The 23,628-nt window shown below is 42.4% G+C and overlaps 1 protein-coding gene across 1 annotated transcript in view; it reads right to left on the reverse strand.

Moving 5' to 3' along the window:
- The window catches only part of ANKFN1 (ankyrin repeat and fibronectin type III domain containing 1), a 1,224,583-nt gene that overhangs the window by 1,051,205 nt on the left and 149,750 nt on the right, over nucleotides 1-23,628 (reverse strand). The gene's annotated exons all lie outside the window — the stretch shown is intronic.

The following is a 23,628-nucleotide window of genomic DNA, read 5'->3' on the forward strand; positions in this document are numbered from 1 at the left end:
GCAGCTAGATCTTCTTTGGATGTTAGTCGAGGTTCTTTTTCCACCATCTGCACAATCTTGCATTGAAATCTCTCGTCAATTTTTCTTTTCCGCCCACATCTAGGGAGGTTAGCCACAGTGCCATGGGCTTTAAACTTCTTGATGACACTGCGCAAGGAAGACACAGGAACATTCAGGTCTTTGGAGATGGACTTGTAGCCTTGAGATTGCTCATGCTTCCTCACAATTTGGTTTCTCAAGTCCTCAGACAGTTCTTTGGTCTTCTTTCTTTTCTCCATGCTCAATGTGGTACACACAAGGACACAGGACAGAGGTTGAGTCAACTTTAATCCATGTTAACTGGCTGCAAGTGTGATTTAGTTATTGCCAACACCTGTTAGGTGCCACAGGTAAGTTACAGGTGCTGTTAATTACATGAATTAGAGAAGCATCACATGATTTTTTTCGAAGGGTGCCAATACTTTTGTCCACCCCCTTTTTTAGGTTTGGTGTGGAATTATATCCAATTTGGCTTTAGGACAATTCTTTTTGTGTTTTTTTCATTGAAGACACATTAAATGAAGATAATAATACCAAAGAATTTGTGATTGCAATCATTTTCAGGAAGAAACTGAGTATTATCTGACAGAATTGCAGGGGTGCCAATACTTTTGGCCAGCACTGTATATAACTTAGTAAAGTCGCGCTGCAAGAGTTATAGTGTGTTCATAACAATCTTGCTATTATTGTATATTGTACTCTTTAAATACCCTGTTACTCAAAAATGACTCTTACCTCCTTCCTGTATTCGCACCTGGAGAATAAATAGTAAAGTCATTACTTCTGCCTTGTCCTTGTCTGCGTGTTGCATCCAGTGACCTGCTTACACCTACAACCTGCTGACAGATTCCCCTTAAGCTGGATTCACAAAAACATGTTTCATGGACTGAGTTTGGTCCGCGATTGGCTGTTGGCCTCTTTACCCAGACCTGACAGCCACATAAATGCCTATAAGGCCATTCAGTTTGGATTCAGAGACCTGGAGCCAGTCTACGAATCAAGGACACTGACAATCAGATGTGGAAATGCTGCATTACATGTATGCATGTCACAGCATAGTTACTGCCATCACAAAAAAGTTTCCAAACCACCACCCCCTCCTATTCCAAATCTAGTCTTGAAGACAGTTATGATTGTTTACTTAAAAAATTAATTTTTTTTAGTATTACAGAGCTGCTAGATATCTAGGGGTAATATTTCTCCATGTGGAGAGTGACATGTTAAGCACGTCAGGTGAGGAGACTTTTAAAGCCACAATGCTCCTCTGGGAAATATGCAAATTGTCTCTTCAGAGAGGAAGATGACTTGAACTCTAGTGCCACCTACAGGAAGTAGCAATCCTAAAAGTCAATTGTGACTGAGCTGCTAGAAACATTTACAGAAATAGACAAAAAACTTCAAGCAGTACATAAAGCTCCTTAAGTACATGGCATATTTTTGGTACAGATTATCCACCAAAATCTATATCATATGCATTTAAAGCTTAGAAAATCCTTTATATGTACAATGAAAAAATCTGCACTGATTTTGAATTCTTCTAATTCCAACATGTGCAGAATTCTCTGTTTTGCTATTGATTAGTACTATACATCTTCAGCAGAGTTCATCTTTTGCTATGCAAAGATTATAATTGTTGGTAACTTCTACAGAATGATGCAACCTTTAAAATGTAATCAACATAGTGTCCATTCAATAGTGTAGGCCAAACAGAAATACCAGCTCAGTAATAACATCCATACATAATTGCTAATACCAGTTCTGTTCTTTTGTAAGCCACATAGAAATATTTATGACAGAGGAGTATGGTAGTTATTACTATAGCTCATATCCCTATAATACAATACAGTTGTTTTTTCATGGGCCTGAGTTGCTCTGTAACTCGCTTACTGAAACTTACCACCTGTCACCAGGTTTTTCCACCTAACTTGAGAAAGCATAATATAGAGACTGAGACCCTGAATTCAGCGATGTGTCACTTACTGGGCTGCTTGCTGTCATTTTCATGAAATCACTGTTTTATCAGCAGAATATTATCATTAGAGGACTAGTAAATCTACTGCCATGCAGTCCTATATATTCATGAGTTCTGTATAACCCCACCACCATCAGTGATTGCCAGCTTTCTGCCTATGCACAGTGTACACAGAAAGCTGACAATCATTGGTGTGGGTGGGGTTATACAGAGCTCAGCATTCAGAGAACTGCTAGATCTGCTGCAGATAAAACAATGACTTTTATCAAAACTGCAACAAGCAACCCAGTAGGTAATATATCGCTGGAATCAGGGTCTCTTCAGCTACATTATGTTGCTCTCTGATCGGGTAGCAAAAACCTGGTGACAGATTACCTTTAAAGCAATTATGCTGAAATCACTGTTAGTCATAAGTAGAGATGAGCGTTGTTCTACTCGAACTGTTCGCCAATCTCAAATTCGAGCTGTTTTGGGCGGTGTTCGAGCCGTTCGGCGAACACGAACAATTTGAGAAAAATTCGGCTGTTCGAGGTTATGTTCGATAACTGTTCGTGCACCAAAATCATAACTGGATTTTTTCTCAGTAATGATGAAAATTAATGTTAATACGCAGTTTGAGTGTACAGCGGGGTGGGGGGAGGGGCAGGGGATGGATCTCTGCAGGAACAATGAAGATCTCCATTTTTTTTTCTCTTTCCCGCATTTGCAGTGGGGAGGTGCAATCTGTCAGCCTATCAGCAGCGCACACACGGAGCGAAGTGCTTTTTTTCACACAAGCAAGGGCATGTGTGATTGGCAGTGTATGTCACATGTCCTTGCCCTATAAGACCAAGCCATTTTCCCCGTCGCCACCATTTTCTCACTGCTGCAGCTGCGTGTTAGACGGCACCGCTGTTGCTGTGTGCACTATACCTTGTTAATTTCAAGCCAATTTTCGCCCAAATATACAGATAGCTTGGGAGTAGGGAATAGTTGTGATTGCAGTCCTTTTAAGGACTAGGTTACAGCATTTCCTACGACTTTTATCAGGCAGGTCTGTGCTCTTAAATAGATAGGTTGTGGGAGTAAAGACTAATTGTAATTGGAGTCCTTTTCAGGACTAGGTTACATCAGTTCCTATCAGTTTTTGCCAGGCAGGTCTGTGCCAGTGCTGTGCAAGTTTTTTTCACAGCATTTGGCTGAATCTAGCAAAGCTAATCCTTTTTGGCCTATTGCAAAGTGTGTTAGTCAGTGGAGTAGCCTATCTGTGTTGCAAGATATACCACCTGTGTATAGAATACCAATTTTTTTACCTCACCTAGTGAAGTAAAATCTTTTGGGCATAGCATCATTCTATTAGTCCATCTATACTGACCTCCATCAGGTTGCAAACTGAATCTAATTTTTTTCTGCATCTAGCTCTGAAAAAATATTTGGGCTTCTAGCAGTGTGTGGGACTTGTTCTATTAGTCCACCTATACTGACCTCCATCAGGTTGCAAACTGAATATATTTTTTTCTGCATCTACCTCTGAAAAAATATTGGGCTTCTAGCTGTGTGTGGGACTTGTTGTATTAGTCCATCTATACAGACCTCCATCAGGTTGCAAACTGAATATAATTTTTTTCTGCATCTAGCTCTGAAAAAATATTTGGCCTTCTAGTAGTGTGTGGGACTTTCTCTGTTAGTCCATCTATACTGACCTCCATCAGGTTGCAAACTGAATATATTTTTTTCTGCATCTACCTCTGAAAAAATATTGGGCTTCTAGCTGTGTGTGGGTCTTGTTCTATTAATCCATCTATACTGACCTCCATCAGGTTGCAAACTGAATATAATTTTTTTCTGCATCTAGCTCTGAAAAAATATTTGGCTTTCTAGTAGTGTGTCGGACTTTCTCTATTAGTCCATCTATACTGACCTCCATCAGGTTGCAAATTAAAAATAATTTTTATCTGCATCTACAGTACCTCTGAAAAAATATTTGGGCTTCTAGCTGTGTGTGGGACTTGTTGTATTAGTCCATCTATACTGACCTCCATCAGGTTGCAAACTGAATATATTTTTTTCTGCATCTACCTCTGAAAAAATATTGGGCTTCTAGCTGTGTGTGGGTCTTGTTCTATTAATCCATCTATACAGACCTCCATCAGGTTGCAAACTGAATATAATTTTTTTCTGCATCTAGCTCTGAAAAAATATTTGGCCTTCTAGCAGTGTGTGGGACTTGTTCTATTAGTCCATCTATACTGACCTCCATCAGGTTGCAAATTCAAAATAATTTTTTGTATGCATCTAGCTCTGAAAAAATATTTGGCCTTCTAGCAGTGTGTGGGACTTTCTCTGTTAGTCCATCTATACTGACCTCCATCAGGTTGCAAACTGAATCTAATTTTTTTCTGCATCTAGCTCTGAAAAAATATTTGGCCTTCTAGCAGTGTGTCGGACTTTCTCTATTAGTCCATCTATACTGACCTCCATCAGGTTGCAAATTAAAAATAATTTTTATCTGCATCTACAGTACCTCTGAAAAAATATTTGGGCTTCTAGCTGTGTGTGTGACTTGTTGTATTAGTCCATCTATACTGACCTCCATCAGGTTGCAAACTGAATATATTTTTTTCTGCATCTACCTCTGAAAAAATATTGGGCTTCTAGCTGTGTGTGGGTCTTGTTCTATTAATCCATCTATACAGACCTCCATCAGGTTGCAAACTGAATATAATTTTTTTCTGCATCTACCTCTGAAAAAATATTGGGCTTCTAGATGTGTGTGGGACTTGTTGTATTAGTCCATCTATACTGACATCCATCAGGTTGCAAACTGAATATATTTTTTTCTGCATCTACCTCTGAAAAAATATTGGGCTTCTAGCTGTGTGTGGGACTTGTTCTATTAATCCATCTATACAGACCTCCATCAGGTTGCAAACTGAATATATTTTTTTCTGCATCTACCTCTGAAAAAATATTGGGCTTCTAGCTGTGTGTGGGACTAGTTGTATTAGTCCATCTATACTGACCTCCATCAGGTTGCAAACTGAATATATTTTTTTCTGCATCTACCTCTGAAAAAATATTGGGCTTCTAGCTGTGTGTGGGACTTGTTGTATTAGTCCATCTATACTGACCTCCATCAGGTTGCAAATTGAATATAATTTTTTTCTGCATCTAACCCAGCCAATAGTTTTGGCCTAATACCACAGTTTGGCCACTCAGCTCTGCTCGGTTACCATCCATTGTTTTTTTGTGCAAACAACTCCAGAGTTGTGAATTAGTTAACCACCAAAATGAGTGGAAAAAGGCCTGCTGCTGGTGGAAAGGGGAATAGGCGTGTTGGGAAGGGGAAAAAAGGTTGTGTCCGTGGGGTAGGTGTTAAAGCAACAGTAACATCTGCAGAAGAAAGACCATCTTCCAGCCAAACTAAAATGTCTACTTCTTTTATCGGACAATGTGATAAGATCCCTTTCTTACGGCCACGCCAATCGCTACAAATTCCAGATGAGGCACAAAAACAGCAGGTGCTTCAACGGATATCAAGTGCTCCTTTAAGTGGGCTCTCCTCCACATCAACTTCAACATCACAAATACTCCAGTCCTCAAAGGTGTCACCCAAATCGCACTTGCTTCCTCACAGCTCCCAAATCTCCAGCTGCCCGTCTGAGTATGAGGTAGAACAGATGGTTGAGTCTGCAGAGCTGTTTACTCATACTATAGCCTGGGAATCAGAGGTCGACTCCAGCGCTTCTGTGAATCCAGACGAGGAAATGATCTGCACTGATGCCCAGAATCTTTATGAGTCGGATCCGGGACCAGACGCAGAAGGTTCTGACCATAATGTAGACCCTCATTCCCAAACTGTAACTCCTGTTGGTGGAGACAATGAGGAAGACGATGATAAGACTCAAATACCTGATTGGAGCGACAACTTTAGTTTTTTGTCAGGGCAGGAACAGGTTGGCTCTGAGGACGACGGGTGTGATAACACACAGGGTGATGATGATGAGGTTGGAGATCCCACTTACTGTCAACCCACAGTCAGCCAAGAGATGAGGTCAGCAGAGGAGGTGGAGGAAGATGCTAGTGACGACGAGGTCAGGTTGCGCCTTCCTGGACAGAGACGTAGTACTGGAAGAATGTCAACAACTGCATCCTCAAACACAACTCTGCCTCTCACCACAAGTCGTGGTGGCTCTTCAGGTCACATGGGTGCTAAGCCTTGCATAGCCTGGGCATTTTTTCAGATCGATAAAGATGACCCAACTCGTGTTATCTGTAACATTTGTCAGCAAAAGCTAAGTAGAGGCCAAAAAATACATAGTTTGAGTACTTCATGCATGAACCGGCAAATGGACATGAAGCATAAGTTGCAGTGGGAAGCTCAGTGTGCTACAATACGGCCTAACCGGCCGGGCCAACCACCGTCTGCCATATCTTGTGCATCCGCGGCCTCTTCATCCTCTGTGACTGGGGGGACAGCAGTCTCACCTGTTTTGGGGCGCAGACCTGCCACCTCTTTACCCGCAACAGCCAGCGTGATTGGCAGGTCATCATTTTCTTTGGAGGTGGTAACACCAGCTGGTGTTGAGCGCTGTCCGACATCGATAGCACCACCTTTGGATCAAGGCAACCTAACATGTCCGCCTGCATCTTCCTCACAGACCGGCAGTTTGCCGGGGACACCCTTATCAACCCCGTCTAAGCACTATAGCCAGCCCTCGGTCCCTCAGATGTGGACAAGTAAAAGACCATTTCCTCCTAGCCATGAGAAAGCTAAGAGGTTGAATTTCACCATCTGCAAGCTCTTGGCTACAGAAATGCTGCCTTTCCGCCTGGTGGACACAGAGGATTTTCTAGACCTTATGTCCGTCGCAGTGCCCCAGTACCAGATGCCCAGTCGGCACTACTTCTCAAAGAAAGGTGTGCCTTCGCTCAACCAGCATGTCGCACACAACATCACCGCTTCTTTGAGAAACTCTGTGTGTGACAGGGTGCATTTCACCACAGACACTTGGACGAGTAGGCATGGACAGGGGCGTTACATGTCGCTGACTGGGCACTGGGTAACTATGGTGACAGCAGGACAAGGGGCTGCTGTCCAAGTCTTGCCGTCCCCACGAGTTGTGCGTCAATCCTCTTTATGTCAAAGTTCCTCCACTGCTTCTGCCTCCTCAACCTCCTCTCGGTCTTCCACCTGCACCCAAAGCCTGTCTGGTCATGCCACAAGCTTTCTAACTGCGCAGAAGGGATCCTGCACACCTCCTTACTATGCTGGCAGTAGGGCTCAATGTCATCAGGCGGTTTTTACTTTGAAATGTCTGGGAAATGTGAGTCACACAGCTGAGGAGTTGTGGTCAGCTCTGGAGAACCAATTTCATGAATGGCTGTCTCCACTGGACCTGAAACCAGGGAAGGCCGTGTGCGACAATGCTGCAAACCTGGGTGCGGCCCTTCGCCAGGGCAATGTCACACACGTGCCTTGTATGGCTCACGTGTTGAACCTGGTTGTCCAGCAATTTTTAGCCCACTATCCCAGACTAGATGGCCTTCTGCAGAGGGCACGGTCGCTGTGTGCTCACTTCCGCCGTTCGCATCCCGCAGCTCAGCGACTTACATCTCTACAGAAGTCGTTGGGCCTGCCACTTCACCGGCTAAAATGCGATGTGCCTACCCGGTGGAATTCAACTCTGCACATGTTGCAGCGACTGTGGCAGCACCGACAAGCCCTGGTGCAATACGTTCTGACGTATAGCCTGGGCCAACGAGATCCAGAGGTGGGGCAAATCACGCTGGAGGAGTGGTCTCATATCAGGGACCTATGCACCCTTCTGCACAGTTTTGAAATGGCGACGAAGATGTTTAGTGCTGATGATGCCATTATCAGCATGACTATTCCGGTGATTTACATGCTGGAGCACATGTTAAACAGAATTCGGAGTCAGGTGGTGGCACAAGAGGAGGTGGAGGAAGTAGAGGAGGAGGAGTTGTATGCGGAAGGGCTAACATCTGCAAGGTCCAGACGGTCGGCAGGACCAAGGCGGCAGGCATGTGAGGGTGGGGGAGATGGTTTTACCAGGGCGCATGGTAGCAGCCAAACTAGTGAGGAAGGTGCAGGAGCCCAGGAAGAAGTGGAGGACGAACTGATGGAAGACTCATCAGATGAGGGAGACCTTGATCACATTTCTGTTGTGCGAGGTTGGGGGGAGAGGACAGAGGAAGGAAGCATGATTGTTACCTCGCTACCAACACAACAGGGACTTGGTGCTCCTGGATGCGCAACACACATGAGTGCCTTCTTGCTGCACTACCTGCAACATGACCCTCGAATTGTGAGAATTGGAAATAATCCTGACTACTGGGTTGCCACACTGTTAGATCCCCGGTACAAAAGTAAATTTGCAGAAATTATTCCTGCCATTGAAAGGGATGCACGCATGCAGGAGTATCAGCAGAGACTGTTGCAGAATCTTACATGTGCTTTTCCACAAAACACCAGTGGTGCACGTAGTGAATCTCACAGTTCCAACTTGCCAACCATGGGACCGTCAAGTGTTCAGCACTCAAACCGTAACAGAACCACAGTATCTGCTGGTAACATCAATTTTGCGGAATCATTTCACCACTTTTTTAGCCCATCCTTTGCAAGGCTACAGGAGACAAGAAGTCTGACACATAGTCAACGCCTAGAGACGATGGTACAGGAGTATCTCCAAGTAAACATTGAAGCCACGACTGTGTCACTGGACCCTTGCTCTTTTTGGGCTTCCAATCTGGATAAATGGCCGGAGCTAGCCACTTACGCCTTGGAGATCTTGTCATGCCCCGCAGCCAGCGTTCTGTCTGAACGTGTGTTCAGCGCTGCTGGTGGTGTGCTGACAGATAAGCGCACGCGGCTCTCCACTGATAATGTAGACAGACTCACGTTCATAAAGATGAACAAATCATGGATCCGAAACAACTTTTCTACCCCTGTGTCATCCTGGGGAGAGTAAAAGCTTGATGATTGGTTAAAATCACCCTACCAACCGTTTTAAGCTTTCAAATTACTAATCATGTTTATCTGTGTCTGGAAAATAATTTGGGCTTTGTAGCAGTGTGCAGCACTGATCCTATTAGGCCATCTATAATAAGCTCCACCAGATTTAAAATTAAAAATAATTTTTAGCTGCATCTAGCCCGGAAAATAATTTTGGGGCTCCGAGATGCGCAAGACACATAAGTGCCTTCTTGCTGCACTACCTGCAGCATGACCCTCATATTGTCAGAATTCGAAGTAATCATGACTACTGGGTTGCCACACTCTTAGATCCCCCAAACTTTTCGATCAACCTTTTCATTTTAATAAAGACCAAAAAAATGGTCATTTTTGAAATTATAAGCATTAGCAGGTTGTTAGAAACTGAAATCAAACAGTTTTCAACTCAAAACTTTATTCTAGGTGATGTTACATTTTCACATAGGACCCCTTGTTCGAAAGGAGCTTCTGAACTCTCTCGTCCATTGAATTTGTCAGGTTTTGGATGGTTTCTGCTTCAATTGTTTTGCATGAGGACAGAATACCCTCCCAGAGCTGTTGCTTAGATGTGAACTGCCTCCCGCCTTCATAGACACTCCTTTTAATGATGCTCCAAAGGTTCTGAATGGGGTAGAGGTCAGGGGAGCATGGGGGTCACACCATAAGTTTGTCCCCTTTTATGCCCATATCAGCCAGAGATGCAGATGTTTTATGTGCAGCATGAGATGGTGCATTATCATGCAGAAAAATGATCTTGCTGTGAAATACACGGTTCTTCTTCTTGAACCATGGCAGGAAGTGCTGTTTGAGAAAATCCACATACATTATGGAGTTCATCTTTAGCGCCTTCAGGGATCCTAAAGAGGCTGACAATCTCTCTCCCCATGATTCCAGCCCAAAACATTACTCCACCTCCTCCTTGTTGGCGCTGTAGCCGTGTTTGCGTGGGGTGTCCATCAACCAGCCATCCTCCACTCCATCCATCTGGACCATCGAGCGCTGCACGGCACTCATCCGTGAACAAAACAGTTTTGAAATCAGTCTTCATGTAATGTTTGGCCCACTGGAGCCGTTTCTGCTTGTGTGAAGTGGATAGAGGAGGTCGACAGGATGGCATATGCACAGCTGCAAACCTCTGAAGGACCCTGCATCTTGTTGTTTGGGGGACGTTGGAGGCACAAGCAGCTTCAAAAACTTGTCTGCTGCTATGACAAGGCTTTTTTGCCGCTGCTCTTTCAACCTGACGTAATTGCCTGTAGGAAAGAGTCCTCAATTTGCCCTTATCAGCACGCACACGTGTGTACTGTGAATCAGCTACATACTTCTTGATTGCCAAGACACTTCATCCTGATCATCGCACAATGTTGATTGTAGTCATGCCTTGACCTAAACACTCCACAATTTGTTGCTTCTCAGCAGCCGACACATCCTTTTTCTTTCCCATTTTGGCAGAAAATGTAGGCTGCTTAATAATGTGAGAGAGCCTTCTTAAGTAGTCTTGCCTTTCATTGGACACACCTGCCAAACTAATTAGCACAGGTGTCTGCAATTGCTTACAGTGATATAAAGAGCCCTGACACACATCACCATCAATGAGTTTAACTGACAAACAAACAAATTCTTCCCTTATCACTCCTAAACACTTTTTGCATAATAATTTGGAACGCAGTGTACATGTGCTTTTCCACAAAACACCAGTGATTCACATAGTGAATCTTACAGTTCTAACTTGCCAACCGTGGTCTGTATGGAATTGTTCAATAAAGGGCCCAAAATTAAGATAACATAGATGGGAGAGGTCTCTATGAATAGGAATTCCTAAGTATTTGATACCCTGTGAGGGCCAGGCAAAGGGAAAGTTGGACTGGATGGAATCCTATATGGATTTGGGGAGGGAGACATCGAGGGCCTCAGACTTCGCTGCATTGATTTTAAAATTTTACCATGTAACAAAGTGATCTATTTCAGCCATAACAGCAGGGATGGATATATGTGATTGAGTGATATATACTAGGACATCATCAGCAAATAGAGAGCACTTGTACTCGGTGCCTCCCACCTCAATCCACCTAATATTGGGGTTATGGCGAATTGATGAGAGCAGGTGCTCCGTCACTAGGATGTATAAGAGAGGGGACAGAGGACATCCCTGCCTTGTCCCATTGGTGATTGTGAAAGGTGATGAAAATGTTCTGACGCACCCCCTGGGCCTTGGGACACCCGAAGCCGGACCCTTTTTGGTGGATGCTGGTGGTTGTAGTCTTCGTGGCGGCGACCCGGTTCCGTGGCTCAGGGCGGTCAAACCAGTGGCGGAACTATTTATGTGGTTTTGATGTTTAAATGTCCGACTACGCCACCCGTGGATTGCGGTCAGAGTGAACCGCCGCTACAGGGCAGACCGCTGAGGCTGGTGTTGTGGGTGCAGCAGAGCGTAGCATAACTCCCTACGGGAGGAGTATAGCCTCAGGGCAGTGTATGCGGAGGATGGGGGTGATGGTGCAGGGCAGCAGCAGTAACGACACGGAGTCAGTGATGCAGTCCAGGGCCTTTACTCACAGTTCTTATTATCCAGACCACGTCTGCAGGTAACGGCTGCCCACGTCGTACTGTGCTCACCAGGTGAGGGGCTCAGACAACTCCCAGATAACTTTGGAGCACTTCACAGGACCCCCTTTGTGTGTCCTTTGTCTGGCCTTTCTTACCAACACTTCTGTCCGGCTGCCTCGGGCCTCCTCTTGGTAAACTTGGCGCCAGTTTCCCTGACCCTATGTGGTGCCTTCCTAGCGGGTGTAGCGAGGGGCTGCGCCACATAAAATGTCAGAGCCTCCGGTTTCTAGCTGAGGGTCGTTTCCTGCCTCCACTAGTTCGGGGACCGGTCTCCCCCTTTGGCCTGACCCCTCCACGCAGGTGGATTCGGGCGTGCGGTGGCGACTCGCCCGTCCGCACCCCTGGGATCCCTTCATTCCTCGTTCCTGGAGCCTTCTCCGCTCCTCTTCCTTCCTTCTCCCTCTTCCAGGCCTGGGCCTCTGTTACTAGGCCCGCCTCCGGAGCAGAGCTCATGCAGAGCCCCTGCTCCCTGCCACTTCTGCTCAGACTTCTCTGCACTGAACTAAGATGGTGCCCACCTTTTATACTCCCTTCTCAATGCACCCAGGAACTGCTTCCTCCCTGCTCCTGCACTACAGGGTTCCCCTTCCTCAGTGTTCCCTCCCCCCACTCCAGCCAGGGACAGGGACTGTCGTGCCCATCTCAAGGGCATATTGGTCGCCCTGCCCCACGGCAATGTGGTGTAATGCATGCAGGTGTCGGGTCCTGATCCACACTCCATCCTTACCTGAGAGTGAGATATCACACCTCTGGGTGAGGTGCAATACGTCTGTAGCAACCGAGCCCTCAGGGTGCTACAGTTCCATTTATCTTCAGCCTAGGTGACGTATTGCGATACAGGGCCGTGATATTGGCTATAAAAGGGTCCCCTAGACCCCTACCCCAAGCTTTTTAAGAGAATCATATATTGCGTGCCAGGAGACTCTATGGAATGCTTTCTCAGCATCCAACGAGAGTATCTAATTACAAATTTTTAACTGCATCTAGCCCAGGAAATACTTTGTGCCTAGTAGCAGTGTCTGCTAGTCAGCGGATTATCCCGGCTGTTAAGCAAGCTACACCACCTGTAGTTTAGACACTTAATTTTTTCAAAGGAAATGCTTCGGGACCATGGGATACTTAGTGAAGAGCATCAGGAGGCACCCCAAGGCATAGGGGCTGGGACTGGCAGTAGGATGCCTTGCGGTGGACAGCCGAGCTCGATCCTTATAAAAGCTTTTTAACTGCAGCAGCTTTAGTGGACGCTACTGGAGCTGGAATTACCGCGGCTGCTGGCATGAGACTTGCCCTCCAATAGATCCTTGTAAATGGATTTAAAGTGTATTCGTTCAAATTAGAGAGACAATTTAAATTAAAAAGCTTAGAGCTGCCTCCACCACAGGGGGGCTCGCTCGACCCACCAGCGGACAGGCACCAGTATTGGGAGAGGGGGGCTGGCCGTCAGGGTTCACCGCGGCTCTGGCACAAACCCGGCGACACGGAGGTGGCACGGGCAGGAGCGGACTGGCCGTGTCGGCTTCTCACTTTTTGGATTTTAGAAGGGCATGACATGCCTATATCTGTGTCTCCCCCTCCTTTTACTCCTCCACCTCTTTTATTTTCGCATGTACTTGTCACTTTTCCATGTGTTAGTTATGTCTTCTGAGCAGTTTGTCAGCTTTTGGACACCTTTGAAGGTGTTTTCTATGTGTTTCTATGTGTTTTTGTTTGCCTGCCATTGGTTTTAACGGTGTTCGAAGGTGTTCGACGAACAGTTCGACGAACAGTTCGGCGAACACACGGGTGTTCGACGAACCGAACCGAACTCGAACACTACGGGGGTGGCTCAACACTAGTCATAAGCGCCACATACTGATAATACCTGTAAGGACAGATGTGTCATTCCAGGGGAGTGCTTGGAATCCGGGACTGTTGTACTGAATCCTAGACATAGTTGACGTAATTAAAAAATGGGCATAACGGGCATCCTCTGCGACCACGACTGGACCAGTGCAGGAGAAAGGTCCGCAGACACCTGCGCCAATTTCAGCTGGATCTGCGTCCATGTGCTGCCCATGGAGAATATAGAAGAGAATGCAGCATGTCGTGGGAGTGGAGGAAGGTAAGAGGAGTTGTTTATTTTTTTATTAATGTTTTTGAAAAGATCTGCAGAATGGACTAGGGTGGGGGACATTATAAAAGGAAGGGGCCCAGAATGAGGGTCATGATACCAGGAAGGGGCCCAGGATGGAGGATATTACACCAGGAAGGGACCTAAGATGGAGTTATTATGCCAGGAAAGGGCCAAGCATAGGAAACATTATTATAGACTAGGGAACAATTCTAGGAAGATGGGTGCATTATACCAGGAAGGGGCTAATGAATGGGGGACATTATACCAGGATGGTAGAGGAAGAGGCAGGAAGTGGAACATTATTATAGTAAGGGGCCCTGGACAGGGGACATTACACCAGGGAGGATAAACCTGAATAGGTAAACAGCACGACTCTCTCAATTCATTAGACTGGCATTTTATACACCAGTCTTAAAAATGGACGTGCAAGAGTAAGATTCTTCTAATTCATTAAGTAGTGTATGTCACTTATTCAATTAGGCTCATCTTATCAGTGGCATGCGTCTCCATGCGCCTTGACTGAACTTGTTACTCCAATCAGGGACTAGAGTACATTTCTGGCTTAAGTTAGATTACTAAAGTGGAGCAACTTTCTAAGAATTTGTTAAGCGAGCTTGCTATGCCCCATTCTGCCCATACTCCACCTACTTTAATGGATTGGACTCTTGTGAAAACAACAAAAGTCACAAAATTTGAGCATTTTCAAAGTGTTTTGCTCCAGAAATCTGGCAACTCCACTTTGATGTATCAGGCCCTACATTTTGAAGCTTACCAGGCACCATGTTTTGGGGAATTATATAACATCATCTTCAGCATCTATAGGAATGTCTATCATGCTATTATAAATAAACATGCTATATACAGGTTAAAAGGACCATAGTGATGCCTTTTATGCCCCCTCAACTACTCTAATAAAATCTAAAGGAAACAATAGCCACAATAAAAAACAAGGTATAGACATTCACCAGAGTCACACACAGTGCAATATTTTTTTTAATATGGTAACATAGTCAGTGCTAAGATAAAGGGACATTCTTTGCAAGGTATAAGTGATTTTTCTCAATTTAGCTCTTGACAACTCGGCAACAAACAATTAGAATTGTTTGTTGCCGAGTTGTCAAGAGCTAAACTGAGAAAAATCACTTATACCTGGCAAAGAATGTCCCTTTATCTTAGCACTGACCATGTTACCATATTAAAACCTGATAAAGAACGTCAATGATGAAATCATTATTTCACGAGCCAGTCTGAATTAGCTAGTTAAGTAAGAAAAATATTCCTCAACTCATTTTATTCTCTGGTGGCTGATTAAATTACACACAGGGTCAAAATGTGCGTTTAATCTCAATGTGATCTGAGCTCAATGCGTCTCTCTAATCACGGACTGAATAGAATTGTTATTTCCAGCTCCATGCAGAAAGGAGAACTACATCACGATGAAGCTCATCATTTCTGTAACATCCACAGCCACAGATGGGGAATGAGCATTACTGGGCTTTCTGTTAAAAAGATAATGTTTTTGGTAGCCGGTATGTAGAGCTGTCTCAGGCGCCTATAGGAGAAAACATCTGGTGGCTAAGGACTCTCTATTTAATATTGCCACACCCAGATCATGGCAAACTAGCACATTTTAAGCTTCCATAATGGGTATTTGGTGAGTTTTTGATGTTGCAGATTTTCTGCACCATTTAGCTAAATTAGTTTATTGCGTTTTTGACGGTGATTTTTTTTTTCATGCTTATTTATTGTTTTTTTTTATGCTTTGATTTTTGGCATTTTATTTTTTAAAAGGAACCTGTCACCATGTAAATGCAATCCAACTTGTAGGCGTCATATTATAGAGCATATAAAAAAATGGAAGTTTGCGGTCTGTATCCGCGCTGCCAACTGATGAATTAACGTCAAATGCCAGCAATAATGTAAAAAAAAAAGTTATTTTTCTACGCGTTTTGAAGTGTAGCCCACTTCTTCTTCAAGAAAAAAAAATGATATGGTCTTTGTTGCAGATACAGACCACAAACTTCCATATTTTTATAGTTTTCTGATGAAATCACCCGTGGATCTGTAGCAGCCACACAACCTGGGATCAGGTTTTGATAATTATTACCGGATAAGACACTATTTTTTAGCTATTTTGTTCTCCTTTTATATATTATAGAGCAAGAAGAGCAGAGCAGATAAATGTATAGTTTTGTGATCAGTGTACAGTAACCTATGATTTAATCTTTTAAACATCTGCTTTTTCTGGGATTTTTGGTACAGAGATAACAGTCAGCCACTGATGAGACCCATCACTGGACAAAAAATCCCAGATGTTTAAAGGAAATCTGTCAGCAGGTTATTGCTATGTAAACTGATGGCAGCATGAGACAAGGCCTGAAACATCAATTTCAGGGATGTGTCACTTATTAGGATGCATGCTGTTGTTTCAATAAAATAAATGTTGAATCACCAGACGGTTATCAGTGCCTGGACTACAGTTTCTGTGAATCTTGGTCCAACCACGCCCCCTCCTCTGATAAGCAGCTCACTGTCAATAGAAGATGTACATAGAGAGCCTGGTGTGGGCAGGGTTTGCTTTCTCAGCTGTGCTTCATTGCTAAATCTAAAAGCTCTGATTGTGTCAGAATTGCTGCACCCAGTAATATAAGTGAAACATGATTGGAATCTGGGTCTCATTTCCTTCATCAGGCTGCTCTCAGATGAGGTGGAAAAAACCTGCTGACAGATTCCTTTTAAATAATTAAAAAGAGATTATACTGAATATTTTCCACCAAACCTATACATCAATCTATTATGTTCCCCTTGCTCTACAACATGGCATTGGCAGATTGGGCTGCATTTTCATGGTGACAGGTTCTCTTTAGATACAATGAATTGTAGAGAACTTGACCCTTGAAGATAAGTATGAAAGAGCTTTATTAGGTGCAAGTGAACCAAAAAAATCAAACGTTTTGGTCACATTGACCTTGATCAGTATAATTGCAGACATAACCCATAACCCACACAAATTATATGTTTGATACAACTGCTTTGTTTTGGAAACTTCCTGTTACTTAGCTTGATAAAACTTTATTGATAAAGTCAGACGCGGATTACATGTGTTTTGGGTGCACTTCCACTGCGAAAACACACTAAAAAATGCATAGGCCAATACCAGAAGGTATCACAAACAAAGAACCAAAAGCAGGCAAAAAAAGCAGGATCAAAAACGCGATAAAATCATAAGTAACCTAATTTACTTAATAGATGTAGAAATGCTGTAGAAAGTCTTCAACATCAAAAACTCACCAAATACTCATCGTTCCCCAAATAATCATGGGAAAGACTGCTGACTTGACAGATGTCCAGAAGGCAGTCATTGACATACTCCACAAGGTCCCAGAGTAGCCTTGTAGTGTTCAATGTACAGCATAAAAAGCATGTTAGCTTTATTCTGCAGTTTCCTACATTCCAACAAAAGTACTCAACCTCTTCCTGACATGGTTAATTTCCATTATTGCTCTTATGATTTTTCCTCACCTTCTTCCAAGAGCCATAACTTTTTTTATTTTTGTATCCACATAGACATATGAGGGCTTATTTTTTGTGGGACGAGATATATTTTTGAATGACACCATTCATTTTACCACATTGTTGACTCGAAAACGGGAAAAAAAATCCAAGTGCGACAAAATTGGGGGAAAAAAAAACACAATTTTGATACTGTTTTTTGGGAATTGTTTTTACGGCATACTTTGTGTGGTGAAGATGTCCTCGGAATAGGATTCTCCTCATCAGTACGATTATGGTGTTACCAAACTTGTCCATTTTTTTTATTATTTAGTGGTGAAAAAAAAATTGTAAATTTTGTAACAAAAAAAAAAATGTGTCATTATTTTTTTAGTCCTGTAGTATTTTTATTTTTTCAATTGAAACAGCTTTGTAAGGGCCTATTTAAGGGCGAGATATAATTTTTATTCATATGACATTTTGATTACTGTATTACAGCGGCCAAAATGGCGTTTTTCATTATTTCCTGTTTACAGTGTTTACCGATTAGGTGCATTTTATATTTTGATAGATCGGACTTTTATGGGCTCATCAATACTACATGTGTGTATTTTTTTTCATATTTTTATTTTTATTTAGTGATGTTGGCATATAAAGGTGCAGGGAATGCGCACATTTCATTGCTTACATTCGCACTTATGTCAGCAGCACCAAAAATCGAAATGCTTTAGATCTTAATCCCAGAGCTCTTGTTAATCTACGTTGCTGATATTTTCAAAGTATGCATGTACATGAGAATTCTGAAAATTTCAAGCACTATATTGACAGTTTATTTTATTAAGAATTTGTGTACACAATATAAAAACACATATAACAACAGAGGGTCGCTAAAAAAAAAACAGTAAATAGCATACAGGTTCATTCAATAGTTATGTAGCCCAATAATATATTGCTCTCAATGAATAGAAATGCCCACTAGTATTCAATCAGAGCATCCCTGCTAACCAAGCTTATACAGATCTAGTCTGACATACACAGGTGCATCTCACTAAATTAGAATATCATCAAAAAGTTAATTTATTTCAGTTCTTCATTACAAAAAGTGAAACACATATATTATATAGAGTCATTACAAACAGAGTGATCTATTTCAAGTGTTTATTTCTGTTAATGTTGATGATTATGGCTTACAACCACTGAAAATACAAAATTCATTATATCAGTAAATTAAAATAATTAACAAAAAAACACCTGCAAAGACTTCCTAAGAGTTTATAAAGGTCACTTAGTCTGTTTTAATAGTCTCCACAATCATGGGGAAGACTGCTGACTTGACAGATGTCCAGAAGGCAGTCATTGACATACTCCACAAGGTCCCAGAGTTCCAATTTTCATTTGGAAATCAAGGTCCCAGAGTGTGGAGGAAGAGTGGAGAGGCACACAATCCAAGCTGCTTGCGGTCTAGTGTGAAGTTTCCACAATCAGTGATGGTTTGGGGAGTCACATCATCTGCTGGTGTAGGTCCACTGTGTTTTATCAAGACCAAAGTCAGCGCAGCCATCTACCAGGAAATTTTATAGCACTTCATGCTTCCCTCTGCCGACAAGCTTTTTGGAGATGGAAATTTAATTCTCCAGCAGGACTTGGCACCTGTCCACACTGCCAAAAGTACCAATACCTGGTTTAAAAACAACAGTATCACTGTGCTTGATTGACCAGAAAACTCACCTGACCTTAACCCCATAGAGAATCTATGGCCAAAGAGAATCTATGGGGTATTGTCATGAGGAAGATAAGAGACACCAGACCCAACAATGCAGATGAGCAGAAGGCTGCTATCAAAGCAACCTCGGTTTCCATAACACCTCATCAGAGCCACAGGCTGATCGCTTCCATGCCACGCCGAATTGATGCAGTAATTGATGCAAAAGAAGCCCCGACCAAGTATTGAGTGCATTTACTGAACATATATTTCAGTAGGCCAACATTTCGAATTTTAAAAACATTTTTCAAGCTGTTGTCATAAAGTATTCTAATTTACTGAGATAATGACTTTTGTGTTTTCATTGGCTGTAAGCCATAATCATCAACATTAACAGAAATAAACACTTGAAATAGAGCACTCTGTTTGTAATGACTCTATATAATATATGAGTTTCACTTTTTGTATTGAAGAACTGAAATAAATTAACATTTCGATGATATTCTAATTTAGTGAGATGCACTTGTATTTTATATAAGTGTAAGTGGTTTGTGAATACCTTTGGTATTCCTATGTAGTCATTAACCGCTTCCCGACTGCCCACTGTAGATAAACGTCCGCACTGCCTGTGCTCTGTGCAGAGCGGACGTTTAAAAACGGTGGGTGGTCCCACAGCGCTCAGGACCCCCAGGGTCTTGCAAGCGCTGTGGGAGCGGTGCAGAGCGATAGCTCTGACAGGGAACATCATCGGGACCTGATTGGATCAGGTCCCAGTGATGTTAACCCTTTGCTGTCTTCTATATGCCGCGATCTATAGTGATCGCGGCATATAGAAGACAGCAGGAGGAGAGGGGGTCGTCCACTTACCTCTCCGATGGCCCCCTTATACCTTCCAGGACCTGACATTGCTATGGCAGCTGGAGGTCACATGACCGCCTCCAGATCTGCCATATATGGTCTCCTGCCTGGCTCAGCCTGCAGCTGAAGCCGGGCAGGAGACTGACTGTGAAACAGTCAGGGAAGATCTCATGTAATGTAATACATGTCTATTACATTACATGAGATCAGTGATCAGAAAAATAAAAATTAATGACCCATACAAGGACTAAGTAAAAATGTAAAAATAAAAGTAAAAAAAAATGTTTTAAACTGTTAAAAAAAAATTACAAAATAAATAAATAAAATATTAAACCGATAAATCCGTATATTTATGCAAAAATAAAAAAAGTACACATATTTGGTATCACCGTGTCCGAAACAACCCGAGCTATAAAACTGTCACACTAATTAACTCCTTCTGTATACACCGTAATAAAAATAAATAAAAAACGGAGCAAAAAACTATGCTTTTTCCTCATATCGCCAAACAAAAAGTGGAAAAAAATGCGATCAAAAAGCAAAATGGAAATAAAAATGGTACCGCTGAAAACGGCATCTTGTTCCGCAAAAAACAAGCCACAATACAGCTCCATCAGCCGAAAAATAAAAAAGTTATACCTCTCAGAATAAAGCAATGCAAAAAAAATATTTTTTCTATAAAATGGTTTTATTGTGTAAAAGCGCCAAAACATAAAAAAATATATAGTAAGTGTAGCATCGCTGTAAACGTACTGACCTGAAGAATAACGCTGCCAGATCACTTTTACCACACGCAGAACGGCATAAAAAAAACCTCAAAAAACAATTCCTGAATTGTTGGTTTTTTGTTAATTTTACCTCCCAAAAAACGGAATAGAAAGCGATCAAAAAATGTCACGTACCCAAAAATGGTACTAATAAAAATGTCAACTCGTCCCGCAAAAAACAAGCCATAACATGACTCTGTCGGCCAAAATCTGGAAAAATTATAGCTCTCAAAATATGGCGATGCAAAAACTAGATTTTGCAAAAAAAAGCGTCATTTAGTGTGTGACAGCTGTCAGTCATAAAAACCCAATATAAATCTGATATCTCTGTAATCGCACCGACCCGAAGAATAAAGTAATCTAATCAGTTATATCACACGAGGAATGGCGTAAAAAATAAATAAAACCAATTCTTCACCTGCTACTGATTAGTTTATTATGTCTCCCAAAGATCGCAGTAAGGCGCAGAGCTTTACATTTATTCTGCGCTCAGCGCTGAGCACTTACCCCAGTGTTTCCATGTAAATCTCTGAAATATGTGATTCAGCCAGAACCCATGACGGAAGATTACCTGTAATGAGGCAGATATAGGCACTGTGGATGCCGTCTGGCCTGTGATCCCACGGTGTCATTTGTTTTAGGAGTGCATAAAAGTGCGGTTGGCCACAGTTTTGTGCACTTCTGAAAAAAAGGACACCGCTAAACAGAGGCCAGACGGAGTCCAGAGTAACTCTGCTGCCTCATTACAGTGAATGGATCCCGCAGGGGTTTCATCTGAATTACATCACTTGGAAATTTAGATGGAAACCCCGATGTAAGTGCTCAGCCTAGAGCGCCGGATAAATGTTACGTAAAATGTTCCCAATAAAAGCTTCAACTCAGTCCTCAAACAAAGCTAGTCCCCTCTCAGGTCCGTCATCTGTTAAAAATATAAGGGACTTCCAAGTTACAGGTAGCAGAAAGGCTCTGGAACAGCGAAATGGCCCTTGCCCCCCAAAAGAAATTCAGAAAATGTTGTGCTCCCAAATCCAAATGCCTATTCTACAATAATTTGTTTTCCAATTGTCAAATAGCACTCCCCCCCCCAGATCTCGCCGTATGGCTGAGCGGTACGATACAGCCACATATGGGGTATTGACACTTTTAGAAGAAATTGTGTGACACATTTCGGCACCATTTTTACCCATTGCCCTGTGTGAAAATGTGAAATCTGAGGGTAAAACATTTTTTTGTGGTAAAAATATAATTATGCTTTTTTCACTGCCCAATGGTATAAATTTAAAAATTAAAAAATACTCACTACTTCCCTAGATGAATTCCTTGAGAGGTGTAGTTTACAAAATGGGGTCACTTGTGGGGGTTTCTGCTGTTTCGGCATGTCAGCGACTCTTCAAATGTGACATGGTGTCTGCAACCTATCCCAGCCAACATAGCGCTCCTTTCTCTTCCGAACCCTGCCGTACACCAAAGCAGTGGTTTTCCCCCACATATTGGGTATCGGCGTACTCACGAGAAATTGCACAACAAATTTCATGGTGCAATTTATCCTGTTACCCTTATGATAATGCAAAATTAGGGAATGAAAAACATTTTTTGTGGGAAAAATGTGAAAATTTTATTTTTACGGCTCAATATTATAAACTTCTGTGAAGCACCTGGGGGTGCAAGGTGATCACCACACATCTAGATAAGTTCCCAAAGGGGTCTAGTTTCCAAAATGGTGTCACTTGTGGGGGGTTTCCACTGTTTAGGCACATCAGGGGCTCCCCAAATGCAACATGGCATCCGCTAATTATTCAAACAAATTTTACATTCAAAAAGTCAAATGGCGCTCCTTCCCTTCCAAACCAAGGCGTGCGCCCAACCAGAGGTTTGCCTCCACATATGGGGTATCAGCGTGTTCAGGAGAAATTGCACAACAAATTTCATGGTGCAATTTTTCCTATTACCCTTATGATAATGCAAAATTAAGGGATGAAAAACGTTGTTGTGGGAAAAATGTGAAAATTTTATTTTTACAGCTCAATATTATAAACTTCTGTGAAGCACCTTAGGGTTCAAGGTGCTCACCACACATCTAGATAAGTTCCCGAAGGGGTCTAGTTTCCAAAATGGTGTCACTTATGGGGGGTTTCCACTGTTTAGGAACATCAGGAGCTCTCCAAACGCAACATGGGGTCTGCTAATTATTCAGACAAATTTTACATTCAAAAAGTCTAATGGTGCTCCTTCCCTTCCGAACCCTGCAGTGCGCCCAAACAGTGGTTTCCCCTCACATATGGGGTATCACCGTGCTCAAGAGAAATTGCACAAAAAATTTTGGGGTCCATTTTTTCCTGTTACCCCTGTGAAAATAAAAAAAATTGGGTCTGAAATAACATTTTTGTGAAAAAAGTTAAATGTTAATTTTTTTCTTCCACATTCCAAAAATTCCTGTGAAGCACCTGAAGGGTTAATAAAGTTCTTGAATGTGGTTTTGAGCACCTTGAGGGGAGCAGTTTTTAGAATGGTGTCACTTTTGGGTATTTTCTGTCATATAGACCCCTCAAAGTGACTTCAAATATGATGTGGTCCCTAAAAAAATGTTTTTGTAAATTTTGTTGGAAAAATGAGAAATCGCTGGTCAAATTTAACCCTTATAGCTCCCTAACAAAAAAAAATTTTGGTTCCAAAATTGTGCTGATGTAAAGTAGACATGTGGGAAATGTTGTTTATTAACTATTTTTTGTGACATATCTCTCTGATTTAAGGGCATGAAAATTCAAAGTTTGAAAATTGCAAAATTTTCAAAATTTTTGCCAAATTTCCGATTTTTTCACAAATAAACGCAAGTGATATTGAATAAATTTTACCACTATCATGAAGTACAATATATCACGAAAAAACAGTCTCAGAATCAGGGGGATCCATTGAAGCATTCCAGAGTAATTACTTCATAAATTGACAGTGGTCAGAATTGAAAAAATTGGCCCGGTCACGAAGGCAAAAACAGGCTCTGGTGCGAAGTGGTTAATATTGAAGGATTCCACTCCTCTGATGGCTTATAAGTATCGATGCGGTGACTGATATGAGTATGTCTCTAGC

Source organism: Phyllobates terribilis, unplaced genomic scaffold, assembly GCF_046119375.1.
Source record: "Phyllobates terribilis strain yellow unplaced genomic scaffold, ASM4611937v1 Scaffold_5__5_contigs__length_657084704, whole genome shotgun sequence".
NCBI lineage: Eukaryota > Metazoa > Chordata > Amphibia > Anura > Dendrobatidae > Phyllobates > Phyllobates terribilis.